This window comes from Ambystoma mexicanum, chromosome 9, assembly GCF_040938575.1.
Source record: "Ambystoma mexicanum isolate Mex_15411 chromosome 9, UKY_AmexF1_1, whole genome shotgun sequence".
In the NCBI taxonomy this organism is placed as follows: domain Eukaryota; kingdom Metazoa; phylum Chordata; class Amphibia; order Caudata; family Ambystomatidae; genus Ambystoma; species Ambystoma mexicanum.
The window spans coordinates 537,304,813-537,323,229 of record NC_090931.1 but is presented as its reverse complement, the minus strand read 5'-3'; the positions used below and the strand labels follow the sequence as shown (position 1 = coordinate 537,323,229).

At 49.0% G+C, this 18,417-nt stretch overlaps 1 protein-coding gene across 2 annotated transcripts in view; it reads left to right on the top strand.

Annotated features, from left to right (window-relative positions):
- INTS2 (integrator complex subunit 2) overlaps positions 1 to 18,417 on the top strand; it is a 1,100,863-nt gene that overhangs the window by 841,543 nt on the left and 240,903 nt on the right. The window lies entirely within an intron of this gene.

The window sequence follows — 18,417 nt, the reverse complement described above, 5'->3', positions numbered from 1 at the left end:
GAATTGTTGCAATGGTTTGTACTTGGGTGCTCCCAAATGCCCCCTCAGGCAACTATAGCTAGTTGTAAGGGTGTAGAAGGAGGAGACTGACACACAGGTGGCATGATTGGTGGCATAAACCTGTATTGTCTCTAACAAATAAAGACAACACCTATATCTCCCTACCTCAACTAAAATACTAAGGATTCATTCATGGTGTTAATGTAAAACAAGAGTCCACCGTCCTGTGTCAAAAACCTGCTTCTAGCCCGTACACTTGTACCTACTCTAAAAGATAGTAGATTCATCTTGCTCCCTTCTTCTGGACAGTGAATATTAGTTCACATTTGTGTTGGGACCTTTACCTGAGGGAATGACTCCCTTCCCCTAGATTGTAAAGCAAAGTTCCAGATGGTTAAGCAGAAAAGTTCTCAGTTCAGATTCAAAAGGTAAAGTTCCAATACTTAGGTGGGATTTCTACCTGATGGAATAGCTCCCTTCCCCAGGTCACAACCCCTTTTCACAGCCACACAGATTCCAGGTTTAAAGTTTCAACTGAAACATCAACATTCCTCATGGACCATAGTTTCTTCTCTATTGGATTCCTGGAAAATGTCTCCCTTCCCCAGGTATCTTGCTCTTAGTACTTTCACAATGCCAGGGGACTGACCCCCTTTCCCTGGCCTTCTCTCATGCACACTTTAAAGTCCACAATACCAGGGGGAATGACTCCCTACCCCTGGTCTTTCTTCAGGCTCACTTTGCAGTTTACAAGGACAAGGGGAATGACTCCCTTCTCCAGACCTGTTCTCAGGCTTGGTTTGTGGTTTACAATGTCAGGGGATATGGCACCCTTCCCCTGACTCTTTCTCATGCTCGGTTTACAGTTCAGAATGCCAGGGGGAATGAGTCCCTTCTCCAGGACTTTCCTCAGGTTTCACAGTATCCTTCACAATCCACAGGACCAGGGGGTCTCTTCTTCCTCTGGCCTTCTCCTTTATCTCTCAGAGCCTTGGGGTATTTTCCCTCTCCCAAACGTTACCAACTTGGTTTACTCGCCTGCCAAGTATGGTTAGCCCTGAATTAATGTTTCTCTACACGCTGTGAGTGCTTTCCTTATATGACACAGTTAACATGCCCAAGGAAATCTCTACTTTCTTCTGGCTTCCCTTTTCCTCTCACGACCATGGAGAATTTTCCCTTCTCCAGCATGGGGTCTGGCATGGATACACATGCTCATGAATATTCACGCCAGGAATCCTTGGTAAAAGAAAAACCAGTTTCACTTTCACTTGCAAACTGTCTTTCTCCTATAAACCAGTCACTGGTCATACTGCCCCCAGCCAATGACTGCCCTCTCCCTAAGCCCCTCCTCTCGCAGCCAGTTTTCGCGCTTTTTCGATTTAAAAAGTTCCTATTTTTGTCAAATAGAACCTGTGTGCTCTTTCGCTCCTTTGCCCGGCAAGCAGGGATCCATTTGTCGGCATCTTTCAACGCTCTCAAGGGCAAGAATCGTTGAGAGTTGCAGAAGGCCATCGGCCCTACACCGCATGCCAGACCATGTCGGAGGAGGACGGAGGTTCCCTCTTCAAGCTCTGCTCCAGCTGCGGATTGAGGAACATGTTTGTGGAGGACAAACACTCCCAGTGCCTCTGCTGTCTCCATCTGGACATCAAGGAAGTGGATTGTGAAATCTGCCGTGGTTTCTCCAAGCGTACCGTCAAGGATCGTCGCAGTAGATTGGCGGCGTGGCTCAACGCCAAGGCCTCTACCCGGTGTGGCAAGCAGGGGCATGCCTCAACTAGGACCAGCCGGTCCGAGGAGCGGGCTTCTAAGTTCTTTGAGGACGCTCCATCTGTGGGGGCCCAAGACAAGGCCAAGCACTGCAAGTCCATTTCCGTCTGAGTCACCGCACAAGCGGGTCCTGTGACGAGCAGGGCGCGCTCATCTTCACCGTCTGCCTCCATCTCCGGTCGTCGCTCCAGCTCCTCCTCGAAGAGGCAATCGGCTAACCCAGGGAAGCTGCGGGAGAAGACCAAGGTGCAGGGTAAGGTGTCCAACCTGCCCCTGAAGGTCCAGGTGGTCCAGGCGAAGTCATCCTCGACGATCGAGCTGGTGGTGGCCACCCTCTCGAAGGTGAAAGGGGCTGACCAGGTCCAGGGGACCCCGACGGTGCCCAGGGTGACCCTCCACCTGAGGCGGGAGGCTTCGGCCAAGCCGGTGGAGAAAACGCTAGAGAAAACAATGCCATCCCTGAGCCTGAGACCGACCCCTCGGGATGCAAAAAGGGTGGGGGCTGGAGGCCTCTACCGTGCCCCAAAGCACAGATATTTCTTATTCGGATGAAGGGGACCTGTTGTCCGTTCACACGGTCCCACAGGACGTAGGGAGCGTCAGTAACCGCAGAAACGCAGGGGAGGACGATGGCGGCGGAAACACTGAGGCTGAAGACGGAGGCAGAAATGATGACGATTGTTAGGAAAGATTTCATAATTGTATGTAATTGTCCCTCCATGTGTCAACCCCCAAGCATTTTGCTGCTGTTTAGACACCGTTGACTGACTTTGCCAGAGAAGCACAGGCTTCGCTCACTTTTTATAGGGAAACTGACATGCCCTTAAGACAGTTAGTACTGGGAGACTTTGTTTCCCTTAGTCCTTTTCCTGTGTTGCAACTTTTGTGCAACATGTAACAAGTGTGCAATAAATCTTACCATGCAGCACACTTGGGTCTATAGTCATTTCCCAAGGCCCTGAATACTCTCACTGGACTTTTTATGAACTGTGCAGATGTGTCATGGACAGGATTGGCGGCAGCTATCTTTGTTAACCGCGTTAACTGCGTTTGGCACGAATAGGTGGCCTGGCTTCAAAATGGCCATTGTGTTTAGACTGGGGGTGTGTGTTGGGACCCTCTTTTTTGTTATAGGGGGGGCCTGTGTCATGAGGGTAATCTAACAGACAGTACAAAGAGGACTCGGGCTACCCCTCCCTTTCGACACTTGCAGGTGTTTATCACCACACAATGAACAGATACTGCAATTTAATCTGTACATGCATTTCAATAGATCAGATGCAGTGGTGGTGGTGGTGCTGATGAGGCTCATGGGGGCTCCCTTCGAGCCTCTGCATCATGCCCCTCTTAAGTTCCTTTCGTGGAAGACAGCTATTCTCGTGGCCATCTGATCTTTGCGCCAGGAGGGTAGGTGAGATCCAGGCCCCTTCCTGCAAACAGCCTTATCTGACTTTTCACGACACAAGGGTGATGCTGCGGACACACCCCTCTTTCATGCCAAAGGTTCAGTCAGAAATCCACCTCAGCAAGCCTTTGGTGTTGCCTGTGTTTTTTCCAAAACCTTTGTCGCTGACTGAAAGGACTTTGCACTCGCTGGATGTGGCTCATGCGCTGAAGTTCTATGTGGCACGCACAAATTGATATTCATATTTTATTTATATTGTGCTCGTACACAAGTGTTTCAGAGCGCGGCAGGGCAAGGGAGGGGAACAGGGAGTACAAAAACAACGATCTTACTAGGCACAGTGACATTGAGAACGCGCAAGTGCATGGGAAAGGCAAAAGGGGAAAAGTGCATGGAAGGGGGGAGAAGTGGAAAGTGCGGATAAATAATAAAGGCAATAAACAGTGGTAGTGCAGCCAGCAAGTGGCAAGTGCTGGGATTAAGTCAGCAAACAGGGTATGTCTGATAAGTTCAGAAAGAAAAGAAAGGGGGTGGGGGACTGTATGGGTAAAGATACATACCCCAGTGCAAGGGGTGGCCCGCAGGCAGTGCAGGAGAGTGGCAGGGTGAGCAGGTGCCTGGGCTCGGAGGACAGAGGGTGGCCAGGTGCACTGTGCTGAGAGAGAAACAGATCAGCAGGGGAGAAGGGGGCGAAGGCAGAAGCAAAGGGGAAGGTCTTGAGGTGCTTCTGGAACCGGAGATGGTTCTCCTCAAATTTTAGAGTGACAGGGAAACTGTTCCAAAGGGAGGCCCCGGCCGAAGACGGAGATCTACCCCCAGCTTGTTTCTTTGAAAAACGACTGCCCCTGAGGGAGTTAGAGGTAGAGGAGCGAAGAGCTCTAGAGGGGAGGTATTTACAGAGGGATAGTTGAAGGTGTTTTGGACCCAGGCCCCAGAAAGCCTTGTGGACAATGCAGAGGGTTTTGAATGTAATCCTTGCATCCAGTGGAGCCAATTAAGGGATTTCAGAGCTGGAGAGCTACAATCCCAGGGCTTGAGGCCAAGGACAAGGCTCGCAGTCCTGTTCTGGATTAGTTGTAAAGGGCGGAGAGTAGAGGCAGGTAGATTTAGAAAGAGGTTATTACAAAAGTCCAACCTTGAGAGAACCAGAGCTTGGCAGACAGTGAGCTTCTGGGGGAAGGAGAGGACAGGCAGAGTACCTCTGAGGAGGTGCAGTAGGAAGTTTGACTTTTTAGAGACGCCAAAGATGTGGGCGGAGAAGGAAAGTGTGGAGTCAAAGATGACCCAGAGGTTCTTAGCTTTGCAGGTAGAGGTAGGAGGAGGGCCAAGTGAGGCCGGCCAGAGAGTGAGGGGAAAGGATGTTGAAGGTGTACCAATAAGGAGGATCTCAGTCTTGTTGGCGTTTAGACAAAGATCGATGGCGGCACACCGTTCTTGGATGGCATTTAGGCATTCCGAGATGAGAGGAGGGGAGGTGGCCGAGGACAGCCTGAAAATGAGTTGTCATCAGCGTAGCACTGGAAATTTGTGCAGAAAATGGCAATGCAGTGGGCGAAAGTTGCCAGGCATTGGTTGAAAAGCCAGGGCGAGAGGTTAGACCCCTGGGGAACACCACAGGTAGAGAGGGAGATCAATGATAGGAAGGACCGAAGTTGGACCTGGGAGGGTCGAACAGAGAGGAAAGAGGTCAGCCAGGCCAGAGCCTGATCAGTGATACCCAGATTATCACAGACGGTTGAGCAGGGTGATATGGTTGACTGTGTCGAAGGCAGAGGAGAGATCAAGTAGGATGAGGACAGAGGGAATGTTGGAGTCAAGGTTAGAGAGCATATCTTCACAGTTGTTCAGGAGAGCAGTTTCCATGCTCTGGCAGCTCTGAAGCCAGACTGGTGGTCATGGAGAGAGCTAACGGAATCGGAATGAAGGTTAAGCTGAGAGATGGCCAGCTTTTCCAGGAGTTTACCCAGAAAGGGAGTAATGGAAATTGGGCAATAGTTAGCCGGACAAGAAGCATCAGCTGTGGGTTTTTTGAGAAGAGTGTGCACAAGGGAGTGCTTCAGAGGGGAGGGGAAGGATTTCTAAGGCAAAGGAGAGGTTGTAAAAATTGGCCAGGGCCGGAGCGAGGGTATCAATGTGGTCCTGGATGGTTTTAGAGGAACAGGGATTAACTTGTTTTGACGAGGCTTTCATAGATCGGACTTGTCTAGCGACCTCATCAGGGGAGAAAAGTGGAACAGATGAAAAAGAGAATGGGGGGTGGCTGAAGGAAGGTCATCATGTGCTGACAGAGAGGGGAGAGGAGGTTGAGGGCAGGAGGGGGTGGACAGGATGTCCTGCTTTATTTTATATAAAGTGAGAGGCAAGGGCATCTCAACTATTCCTGAACTTTGGTCCTGTGAACCATGGGATGGCCTTGTCCAAGGCTTCCATCTCCAGGTGGCTGTCTGGCTGCATCACACACATTCACTGGTTGGCAAACCAACCACTGCCTGGCCGTCCGAGAAACCATTCCACCAGGGCGATTGCTGCGACGACAGCGTTCCTGTCTGGTGTGCCCCTGTTGGACATCTGCAGGGCTGCTACGTGGAGGTCCACGCACACCTTCACAAGATTCTGCTGCGTTGACAGGGATTCGAGAGAGGAGTCTAGGTTCGGCCAAGCAGTGCTACGCAACCTGTTCGCTTGAAGGTGAGCCTGTTCCGGAGGTCAGAGTAATTGCTTCCGTTGAGCCTTGCCACCTCCCGTGGTTGTGTAATTTTGTACTGCTATTTATTCATCTTTCTATCTATCTATATAAATAAAAATGTAAATGTTTGTTTGTTCAAAATCTTAAATCTCCGAAAGTTCTTCACCGATTGCTTTGAAATGTTGAAACAACGTTGCATTCAAATATGTGCAGTCTTTTATATACCTACTATATATAGATGTCACACCTGTGACAGGTAAAAACATGTTTTGGGGGAAAAACAGCACCATCTGTTGGACGTAAAAGCAACACACGCTATACTAAATATTTTACGATTCCATTTCAATGTTTCTGATTTAGAATGGCTCAAATACGTGCCGAGGAAGCAGCAGAGCGACGTGCAGCCAGACTTGAGGATGCACAGTTGAGAACACAGCGATCGCGCATCTCATTTAAGAATGTATGAATTTGGCTGATGGGTACAGCAACTGCCAAGAGCTATAATGCTTGGCCGGGGACAGCTATTATTAATAAGCATTTGAATCCATGCCAGACCCCATGCTGGAGAAGGAACAAGTTACTTACCTGTAATTGTTGTTCTCCAGCATGGGTCTGGCATGGACTCACTTGCGAACCCTCCCTCCTGCCCCTCTGTGGTATTTCTTGATCATATTGGGGCTTGGGGAGAGGGCAGTCATTGGCTGGGGGCAGTATGACCCAGAGCTCAGTGATTGGTTTATAGGAGAAAGACGGTTTGTAAGTGAAAGTGAATCTGTTCTTCTTTTTACCGATGATTCCCGGCCTGACGACAGGGAATATTCGTGAGCATGTAAATCCACGCCAGACCCATGCCAGACCCATGCTGGAGAACAATAGTTTTTTTTTTAGTTTTTTTTTTTTTTTCCCCCCCCCATGTCGGGATCCTCGCTCTTGGGGGTCGATATTGCCATCCTAGGTTTAATGGCGAGTGGTCTGAGAGGACCCTCGCTTTTGTATTCTATCTGCGTGATCTATGTCAATATCTCTTGCATAGCAAAAATATAGTCCAACCTAGTATGTAGTTGCTGTGGAGCAGAATAGTGCGAATATTGCCTCTCTCGGGGATGTTGTGACCTCCATACATCCTCAAACCCAAAATCATTCAGCAGTGTCTGCAATACTTTGGCTGCTGGAGCGGGTCTGTCCATTTTCCCATCTGATCTGTCTACCTTAGGATTTAGTACACAATTAAAGTCTCCCCCCCCCCCCCCCCCCAATCACCGCTCTCCCCGCACACGTGCTGAGGTGGTTACACGGGGTCCTAAAATATGCCGCTGTGTTTTGATTCGGAGCATACGTATTTATAATGCTCATCTCCCTGTTTTCCACCAATCCCCTCATTATGACCATCCTCCTGTCCATTTCCACCATCGTCTGCAACAACTGAAAAGGGACATGCAGTGCCACCCAGATAATTACTCCCCTAGCATAAGCCGAATATGCTAAGCCCACCACAGTTCCCTTCCATTTCTTCCCGATCATCTCCATCTTATCCCGCTTCAGGTGAGTCTCCTGCAACAGGGCTATGTCTATCTTTTGTCTGCGTAGTTATAACATAACCTTGTTCCTCTTTAAGTAGCTATTGAGACCTCTAACATTCCAAGTAATTATTTTAGGATCCCCCATGGCCTGTGTTAGGAAAGATTTCTTAATTCTGGGTAATTTTCCTTCCATGTGGCAACCCCTAAACATTTTGCTGTTTTTTTCACCATGATCTAGATTTTGCAAGAGAAGTGCAGCCTTCTGCCGCACTCCTCTGGGCTTTCGCTCCATTCTTACGGGGAAACTGACATGCCCTTAAGACAGTCAGTACCGGGAAACGTTGTTTCCCGTAGTTCTTTTATCATGTTGCAGCTTTCGCGCAACATGGCACAAGAGGGCACTGTAAGCTAAGTTACTGCTCTCTTGGGTCTCTAGTCTTCCACAGGCCCTAGATACTCTTTGGATTGTAAATGAACGGTGCAAGTGAATCAAGGACGGGATTGGTGGCAGCGATCGTTTCTTGTGTTTTTGAGCTCCTTTTGGCGTTTAAGCGCATTTCTCGCGCTTAGCCCAAAATGGTGGCCTGGCTTCCAAAATGGCCAGACCACGAGGCTCTTTGTCCTGTCCGCTGACCGTCTTGCACCCTTCACCTCCCACAGGTCGAGCCGGCCCGGGGCCTTCCTTATTTGGGCATGTACTTTCCCGCAAAACACAGATGCTTTCGCAGGCTTCTACAGGCCTTGTGTGTGCCTCCAGGATGTGGGCTGGGATGTCTGGTCCCAAAACATCCTGGGCGCCAGCGAGTCTAGGGTGTCGTAAATGCCTGGGACTCCCGTGGTCCGTGATAGGTCCACATATGGTGTGAGTGTTTTATGAGCAGATCTCCGATTGGGTCCCCTCTGTTTTGGCGCGAAGGGAACCGTGGATAAGAGGGGGCTGGAAACACCACTACCAGGTCGATCTCCTGAGTTCTCACGAACAAAGGAATACAGGAGCCAAGTATCCTGCAACCATGAGGCTGAACCGTGGAATCACTGGTGACCCGCTGAAGGACTGCTCCTCTGCATTGCTGTCGCTTTGTGAAACCCTTTCTACCTCTGATCGAACGAGAAGGCCTGTACTGGTACTTCGACCCTTGGAATAGTGTGAACAACTATTCTCGGCATCTTCACCATCTCCTGCACGTAAGCCTTCGGAAGTGTCTCTGGGTCATCCAGCAGACTGACCAGCCTACCCAGGAGTCTTGCTCTGTAACCGCCGTCAGGTTGTGTTGTATTACGAGTCCTTGACACTCTCACACGATTCCTACACTTGGCATTCCCAGGTCTGAAGTGAGTAGTGTACATTGGGCTGAAATACACACGGCCGCTCCGTTGCCCTGCTGTGGTAACAAACTGTGCGGGTTCACTGCGTTTGGGACATCCTCAATTCAACTTCTGCTGCTGCGGAATCTACATGACGCCGAGACGTCCCCTGCTCGTATCTGAACCTGCCAGCACTGAAACTGACGCGGAGAAGCCTGGGTCTGCCTGCATCGGGGACCGGTGAGTAGCATCGCTAGGAACTGGTCGCCCTCCTGCAGGAGCCCATAGCGTCCCCGCTGTGTCTAACAGCACACCTTTCCGTACTCGCGCTCTGCTTCTGCCCACAGTGGAGGCTGCGCTTGAGTCGCGGAGCTCTGTTCATCTTCGTTTGTTCATCGAACTAAACTGCCCGATTCCCTCGAAGAGACTCCCCTTTTGCCCTTTGGCACCATCCTGTGCAGGTACTTTTGAGCACAAGGTTCAACTCTTCGTAGGGCTTGGACTTCCTTTTAGTTGGGTGCCTCTGAAGGCGGACTGGGTCTAATTATTATTCGCACTGCCTGTTTTCCTCCCCATCTAGGTGGGCTACACATTTCGTGCGTCTAACTCGTTAGACTCGTTTGTATTTGTATATATATTGTATTGGTTTGGTTATGTGTTGGTTTACTTAAGTTTTATTGTGATTTCTCGCTACGGTCAATATTACAAAGGCCTTGTAATAAATGTGTCTATATTTTTAATATAACACCTGCTTGGAGTAATTTGTAAGTGTCCTTGCTTTGTGTGCTCATTGCGGGCTTTCAGTCACCCTCACCCCTCTTGAGACCTAGTCTTGACCGCCGCGATCGCTACCATGGTTGGTCTGGCTTGTCCAGAGGTTACCCTGTTCCAAGAAACTAGGCTGGCCTTCTGAACCTCTGCCCCTCCAGGACAGAGTTCAGAAATCCATCTTGACAGCCTGTTAGAATCCCACCCCTCCCTCCACCAGTGCAGTCCAATTCCAAGTGTATTCCCTTTCTATATAGGCTTGTTTCCCAACTTGAACTTCCCATAACTAAGAACACATCAAACACCCCAGCTCCCTCCCTCCCACCTCCCTTCCCTGCCCCAACAATACCCTCCCCAACTTTTGCCAAGCTCCATCCCTGGATCTCAGGCACCCCCGCATCTAGTCCTTTCTGGCAATAGCCTGTACTCGCAGCACAGCAGGGTAAAGTCACCCTAGTGGCTGTCTTATTACTACTTCCTGGGGGTAGGGTGCCTTCATCCTGCTGCTCCAGTTCGCTTCAAATTCACCACGCTTAATGCTACCCAGTTTACTTGTGTGCTTTATACTCTATAATCCAGTCCAACAAGTTCGAGCCCCAGAGTATCATAATGCAATTTCAGCGTTATCCGTCTATGTCCTGTTATCTGTGCCACAGTCTCCTCCGGGACTCACTCCCCATTTATCATTTCGTTATGCATGAAATATCCCCATCACTTATCGTGCTCCTCCCGGTCCTGCTCCTCCTCCTCGCTCCAGACAGCCTTGCGAGTCCAGCCATGCTGCCGCTCCCTCTGGAGTGTAAAAAAGAAACGCTTTACTTTTATGCAGGACTTTGAGCTTCGCAGGATAGAAAAGCATGTATTCAATTCCAGCCGTACGCAATCACCTCTTGACCGCCACATAGCTGTAACGCTGTCTCTGCAGCAGCATGGTGTAATCAGGATATGCTGTGACGGTTGCAGATGCTCTTTCTATCATTCCTCCTTTACGAAAGTACTCCAAAAATGTCTCTCTCTTTATAGTTCAGGATCTTTGCAATTATTGCCCGAGGGGGAGCCCCGGGCCGCGGTCTCCTCATCAAGGCCCTGTGTGCACGCTCAACAGTAAATCCTTGTGAAAGTTTGTCGGCCCCTATCTCTTGCAGGATCATATTCTCCACATAGACCAAGGGGTCCTGACCTTCATTCCCCTCCGGCAGGCCGACCACGCGAATGTTGTTTCGTCTCGCCCTTCCTTCAGCTTCTTCCGCTCGGTTCTCGAGGTTAGCTACTTGCTGCTTAAATATATGAACCTCCTTTGTGGTGTTTGCGCTGGTTTCTGTGTTGGTTTTCACCGCACTCTCCAGACCACTTGTTCTTTCAGCTAGCGCTCTGACATCTTCTTGAAGTAGGGCAACCTCTATTCCCACTGCATTTATTTTGGTCTCCAATGCAGTTCATAGGTCCGCCATTGCTGTACCCCATGAGGACTTCAACTCTGTTATAGCTGCTAGGATCAGGTGGTTTTCTTTTGCCGGGATACCTTCCATGGGCGCAGCTGCTATACTTTGTGCTGATGCAGTGGGGGTCTGTTGAGTCTTGGCAAAGACGTCCATCGTGGGTTGTTTAGTCTTGGTCTTAGCTCTTCTCATCGACATCGTGCGATCCTGCCTATGTGTCTAGTTCTAGTGCTGTCGTAACGTGCCAATTCTGCTTCCCCGTTCTTCTGTGACACCACGAGGACACTTGGGGCCTGGCAGCATTATCCTGAGAGAACTGCAGGGTGTATTAACATGCGTTGAGCTGTATTTCAAATGGGTTGCGTCCTACCACGTTCTTGACCTTTGTTACTCTACCTATAGACCTCCTCAAACTCTTGGCAGAGCCGTCCGTGGTCTGCCCGTGCTGTACTCTGTGCACCTGTGTCAGTGTTCACACAGATCCTGCAGGTACCATCATTGTTCTAACTCGACCCTGCATACAATGTTTCCACCACGGTGGCAATCAATAGCCTGCACATCTGTTCCCTAGAGCAATAGATGTACCTCCTTCTCCTCCAGCATTACGCCACTGCTCCTCAGACTCCTATAGTACCTGGTCCCATGCAATCACCTCATGGAGGGTCTTCATACAGTATCGGCATTCCGCTTGCTGGTACCTTTATTCTGGTTGTGCAGTCATCCAGCGACGGCTCAGGATGAGCTAGATGTTACTCCGTCCAGATGCTATCATACCCGTATTACACAACACAGTATTCTAGCGTGACAGACTTTATTACATGAACCCCATTTTCTTAATGGGATGGCAGAATCTGGCTTAGTTGCCTGAGCATATGTCCCCCAGCAGATCAGGAAGGCGCTCCCTTCCTCACTTCAGCAAGTTGCTGGCATCATGCACCCGTATCCCTTGGGCAACGTGTAGCTCTTTGCTTACATGAGGCAATGATTCCCTCTAATATGGTGGCAGGGAAGCAGTATGTACAGTCTTCTCTTGGTTTCTGTATGTGAATTCAGCAGAAATATATCACACAATCCGCGCTGGCTCCACTCGCACAGCGCGGCTCTTTCACCGACCTTTGTTTATAGTCACAATGTTTCTGTTCCGCCGGCTCAGATGCGTTGCCACTTATGTTGCCGCCCGGGACATTCCACTCACATCCAACGCTCCACTGCTGCTGTCAACAGAGGTTCACTGAACGCGACCGCCGTGTCCACGGTGCCAAGCGCTCCGCCACTCCGAGTCCTGCAATGGGCGCAATGGAGCGAATACTGTTCACAACATCACGGGCAGGCAAGACCAGGCACTGCGCGAACACCGAACGCCAGTCTCCCTCTCCAGCCTCCGCCGCCCGGGTCTATGCGATTACTTCTGCGATCGCAGCATCATTTCCTTTGTTGTCCGCCATTTTGTGCTGCATCATTTCCGTGCGGCTGCATTATAAAAAATCCTTTTTCCTGCTTACTCTTCCATCCGATTCATTTGCTATTTTCAGTTGTTGCAGGGCACCTATTCTGATGTCCATGCTTTCATTGTGAGTCATTTTTTCACATGTTTTTTCCGGATCAATGTCGGATCCTCAGGAGCTGCTCTTCAAGGCACGTCCTACACCATGGCTAGTTAGCCACGCCCCCCCGGAGAACAATAGTTACAGGTAAGTAACTTGCTTCTCTAAGTTCTACCAACTTGGTTTACTCTCCTGCCGAGTATGGTTTGTTTCATTAGCTTTTCAGGTGGACATCTCCCCTGTTATCTTTCATTCTCCAAGATTTGGTTTGCCCCCCTGGGACAAGGAAGAGCTCACCAATCTTCCTCCCTCGGTTGACCACAGCGCCCCGGGTTCCCCAGCGCCTTCCCGGGCTCCCTCCGCATACCTTCTTGTGTGGCCCGCTGAGTCTCCGGTCTCCTCTGGCATTTGTGGGTCACCTCGGTTTTCAATTGGCTCTCACGGTTGGTTCTCGTGCTGTTGCTGCATCGCCACGCTGGTCTCTCCTGAACGTTGAATCTCCAGTAGACCACTTGGTTCCCTGCTCCTCTGGAACCAGACGTTGGGTTCGCCAGCCTTCAGGTAAGTCTTTCTTCGTTCTTCTTCGGACACCAAGTACCTGCCACACGCGTCCTGGTCTGCAGCATCTCCAGTCAGCACTGCTCTGTTCCACTGCTCGAGGCTCCTCCAGGGCCGGAAGGACTGTGGTGGTTGTCAGTCCTTGCTTTTTAACTTTCAGTTTGTGATGGCTTTTTATGAGGCTCTAGACCACTTGCTGTAGTTTCCCACTTTGAACCTCAGGGCTCCGTGCTTCTCCCTCCTCTCAGTATTATCATTGTGTCCTTCCACTGGGCCACACAGATTCTTCTTCGTCCCAGTACTTGAGTCTATGTCAACTGGGTAGTCCCTATACTTCCTCGTCTCAGTACTTCTCAGGAAGGAGATTGGATTTCCCATCTTGCACACATACATAGAAATGTGGGGTGTTGAAGTGACCTGTGTATGAATGGATGAGGGAGGGCACAATGGAGCCTGGGAATACCGCATTTCCCTTGGATGGTCGTCCCTGACCCGAGAGGGGGAGTCTCTCCACACGAGCCTCCCGCTGAGTATCACCTCAAGGGGCACTGCCGGGTAGCGGCCTCACCTCCCTGGCCTCATGGAAAGGAGCTCCCCCTCTGCGAGAAGTGACGGCATCCAATGATGCGTCACATAGTCCAGAACTGAGGAACCAGGAGGGTCCTGGGATTGAAAACTGTTAAATAGAAAATACTTAATGACCCACTTTGGTGTTTCACAAAACCTTTTGCCTTATTTCTGTGTTGCCCTAACTATTTTGCTGCAGTGAGTCAATTCCGTGTCTTATTGAGGACGCAACTGTGAGGCAGATTTCACTCGGGTCCAGATACACCAACCTACGTGGCTTACACAGTGTTTCTTTTGAGTTATCCAACCATCCAAGTGGTAAGATGACTGAGAAGTCAATGCAAGCTCTTCAAAAGGATGATGCTCAACAGGCACAGAAAACACTTTATAGATACTCGATATGGAAAGGTTGACACAATCTATTTGTAGAAATATATTCCTTATAGAAATGTTGTAGAAAAGGAATATCTACTAATCGCTAATAAGCATCAACTTTTCAGAAATAGAAAACATTCAGAAACAAGACCTCCCAGATTCATAGAATTGTCTAAGTTGCCAACGAAGTGCAAGAGGTCTTTTGGTGAGATGCATAGACCCCTTTAGTAATTGAATGCTCAAATTGCAGTACCATAAATTGTTCCCTTTAGAATTAAGACATCTTTATTGTTTGATCGCATCCCATTGCAAGTCAAAAGCCCAATGCAAGTCTGCGGGGGAATGTACCAGGTCTGCGAATGGAGCACCAAAGAATGGAGGGACCCAAGTAAGTGCTTGAAGGTTGAGACACCACAAAGAGATCAAGTCACTGAAGACTCACCACAATGCTGAAATGGAGATTGCAGAGATAGGCTCTAATGTCAGAACCAGAGGAGTTGCCGTTCTCAGCCAGGTGAGCAGGAATCTAAAACAGAATCCTCTAGTGCTATATTAACGGAACCGGTCCAGCTGAAGAAATCCTACCTAAGCAGCACAGGATCCTAACTTGCACAGGACGGTTCTGAAGCTGGTGATATTGGGGTTGGCCCCTGGATGGGCAGAGTTCGCAATAGAGGGCCCAACAGCCAGAAAAATGGAATTATGTTGCCAGTCAGTGCTCGGTTACCCCAACGAAGAGGAAATGCTGCATAAAACATCAGTCTTGCCTTGAGGAAGCCCAAGAAGTGTTAACCCAACATAGCAGCCAGAGAGTTTGCTGTGGTTCATCCTAGATGCCAGTACATCAACAGAAGATCCAAGCAGCGGTGCCGTGTAATTTGGTACTCTGGGACTTAGGCACCCCCAGGGAAAAGTAATTTGCCCCAATTAGCAATAGACTTGCAATAGCACTTCACTCAAATGTAGCTACCGGCGCACCTGCCGGGAAATCATAAGTTGCCTCTCCTGCCCTGGGGAAAATTAACAAGGCCTTGGAATAAGTCGGGCGCCCACAGTCACAGGTGTAGAATCAATTGAGAAATGGCATTGCAGCAGCTTCAGGGTGACAAATGCACAATGGTGGCCTGAGCCAGGGCCACTTGTTCTCGGAGCTGCATTACAAGTCATTGGAAGTCACAACATGTACGGTATCGGAGTTCTTCTTGATGGTCCAGGTGCCGAACAAAGGTTGCAGCAGCAGCGACAGCTGCAGCAGGCCTCTGGAAGATATGGGTCTCATGCTTCTGGGACACAGGTGGGTGTGGGAGATGCAGAGGACCACAAACACACTTCATTGTGGTGTAATTCAGCTCTTAAACTTGGGAAACGCTACATAAACTGGAAGCAGTACATTCCTACTGGCATACAGGGAATTGAGGACATATCTGAGGGCTCTGTGCCTTGCCCTTCTGAATTCCTGCAGGAGCAATGTGGCCTCTCGGAGGTGGCTACATCTCGTTTTGTGGTGTAACGTGGTTTGTGCAAGGAAAGTAAACATGTTTCCTAGGTGAGGAAACCAGGATGGCCCAAATGTCAGGACCAAATCTAAAAACTGTGTGACTTAATAAAACTCTTGTGTCCCATGGAGAGACAGAGGATTCGGTACTGTCTGTACCATTGTCCCAGAGTGAGAGGTAATACTTCATGATTAGAAACCTCTGGGTATTAAGTGTGTTATAAATAACCAATTATAATTAAATAACCAATTATTATGCTCCAAACAGAATAAGAAAACAATATCTAAGCGCCAATGCAAGCATGAATCTAATAGTTCAGGAAATGTTTGTGTTCTTTGAATGTTGCATCTAATTTAATTAATTCTTCCTTGACAACCTAAAGAAGAAAAAAACTAGAAAAGGAAAAGTACAAAAACTCAAATGCTAAATGGAATTCAAGAGAGGCCAATCAATTGGGAATTACAAATGGAATAAGGCCTTGTTTCACTGTGGCAAACTCTACTACTTCCAAGGATTCTAGTTCCAACTTTAACTAATTATAATTTGATATTCCTACAAGAGATGTGGTTTCTCTAATTTCCACACTTAAACAGCTATTCTATTTCTATTAAAGAAGCAATTAAACGTCCACAGTGTCACTTGCCAGGTGGTGGTCATATTGCTGTTAAAAATACCTTGGTCTAAAATCCATAAATGGGATTTTTGTTCTGACAGCTTATTAGCTGATAGTCTGAGCTGAGCGCTTGATTGTGAAATGAAAGGCCTGTCACTTAAAAGGGTCTATTTGCTTTCAGCGAGAATCAATGAAAATGACATCATGAAGGCATTGGGTAATTTGCTCTCCCTCTGGTGCAGCCAAATCAACTCTGACTGGGTTGTGCTAGGAGTGGAACTTAATTGCTATTGTCGGACATTATGAAGTAGACACCTTTTGATTTTCATAATGATCCAAACGTTCTTAGTGTAGTTACTATGTCTAGCAACAAACATAAGCTCAGAGGTTATCACTGGACTGGATTTTTGTAATTAATGCATTACATATATGTAAGCTGAATGGTCAAACTTGATCTTTGCCTGAAACTTATAAAACTTAACCTTCATCCTTGTGCTGTTTCTTTACCAAACCTATTTTCGAAGGGATTGTGTCCTCCGACGTATTCCTTATCTTTGATAATACGTTTCCAGCTTGCTGGCATTGTAAATTTTTTCTGTAGAGGGCGCTGCGCGTCGACGTCCGCCGAGTTGATGTCCCTCGATGGCCACCGTATCGGCGCCGACGTCACCATGCCCATAAATAGCCACGCGCTGCGTCCCTTGCTCAGTTCCGTTTTTCCGCGCTTTGTGGGTCCTCGGAACGTCGTTGTTCAGTCAGGATAACTAAATATATCTACTCAAATATTCCTTATCGTTCTCGATGGCTTCTTCATCAAAACCGACAACGCCGCAATCTGGTTTCAAGAAATGTCGAGACTGCGGTAAAAAAATGTCGATAACGGATCCACACAGGATCTGCTTGTGGTGCTTGGGAGCCGAGCACCATTGTTCGGAGTGTGAGGACTGCATGTCCATGACAGCGAAAGCCTTGAAGGAGCGCAAGGGGAAGCTCGAGAGAGGTAAGTCAGTCAAAACCTCCTCGAAAGTTTCATCGGCTGAGTCGAGGCATTCGTCTCCTCGCCATCGAAAACATTCCCATTCTAGATCTCGAAGTAGCTCCCACCATTCGTCGAGATCAAGACACTCAAAAAAGAGACGTCGAAGGTCCCCTTCCTCGTCGTCTTCTGTGTCCCCAGAAAGAGTCTCCTGTCCCACTAAACACAGTTCTCAAGCTGAGTGGGAGGAATTCAGAAAGAAAATGTTAAGCGTCTTCGAGAACGCGGCCTCGACCCCCTCGAAGACAGCTGAGGGTGATACCCCGGGTGAAAAACCCAAAAAATCAAAACACCGCGAGTCGCAGCACCCAGCGAAACATTCCACCCGAGAGCGCCATGAGCCATCGGGTAAGAAGGCACCGTCTTCGTCGTCGAAGATTCCTTCGACGCACGGATTGGCGCCATCGACGCCGTTGTCGAACGGTTCCTCGACTCATCGGTCGATCGACTCGACGCCATCGTCGACGCCGATGAGAGGACCAAGGCCACTCCACAGCCAATAGTGATTCCAAGGGCCTCCGGCACGACGCCGAGACAGTCGTCGATGCCATCGAGTAGGATCCCGATCCTCTCGAGTTCTTCGAGACTCCTTCCAGTTTTTTCGACGCCGTTCTCGGCGCCTTCGAAGCCTGTTACATCGGCGTCGACGACATTGACGTTTTCTCACCCAATAACGACGAGTTTGGCTCCTTCTGCCTTAGAGATGGGTTTTACACCAGAGTACCCTGGACTATCTTCAATTTATGAAGAGGGGGAAGATTCTGACCAGGAAACATTCGGGTTACAGAGGACCGCACTGCCTATTTCAGAGGATTTCACCTCTGAGGAAAGAAGGCTGAAGGACCTACAGGAGTCACTACATGAGGCAAGTGGGCTGGACACTTCCCCAGAAGTGGAATTTGTTAAGCCAGACCCAGGGGAACATGCCGAAACACCCTATAGAACCCTGATGGCTAGAATTATTGAATTTATGGGTTGGTCTGCGCCTTCACCTGTTTTTCAACAGGATGACCTAACAGATATATTAGACAAAGGCCCACAGGAGGACCCGGTGGTCCCCTTCCATGCGGCCTTACAAAGGAAAATTGCATCTAATTGGGAAACTCCTGAAGTTATCCCTGCGGTCAATAAAAGATTGTCAACCAAGTTTAGGTAGCGGCTGCTGACCCTGAATACTTATCAAAACACCCAACCCCAGAGAGCCTGGTGGTTCAAGCAGCAACTTCATCTAGCAGTAGGACTGCTTACCCTACTGTCCTACAGGATAGAGATGACAAGAGGTACGACTCTATGGCGAAGAGAGTCTTCTCTGCCTGTAGTATGGCGTTGAAG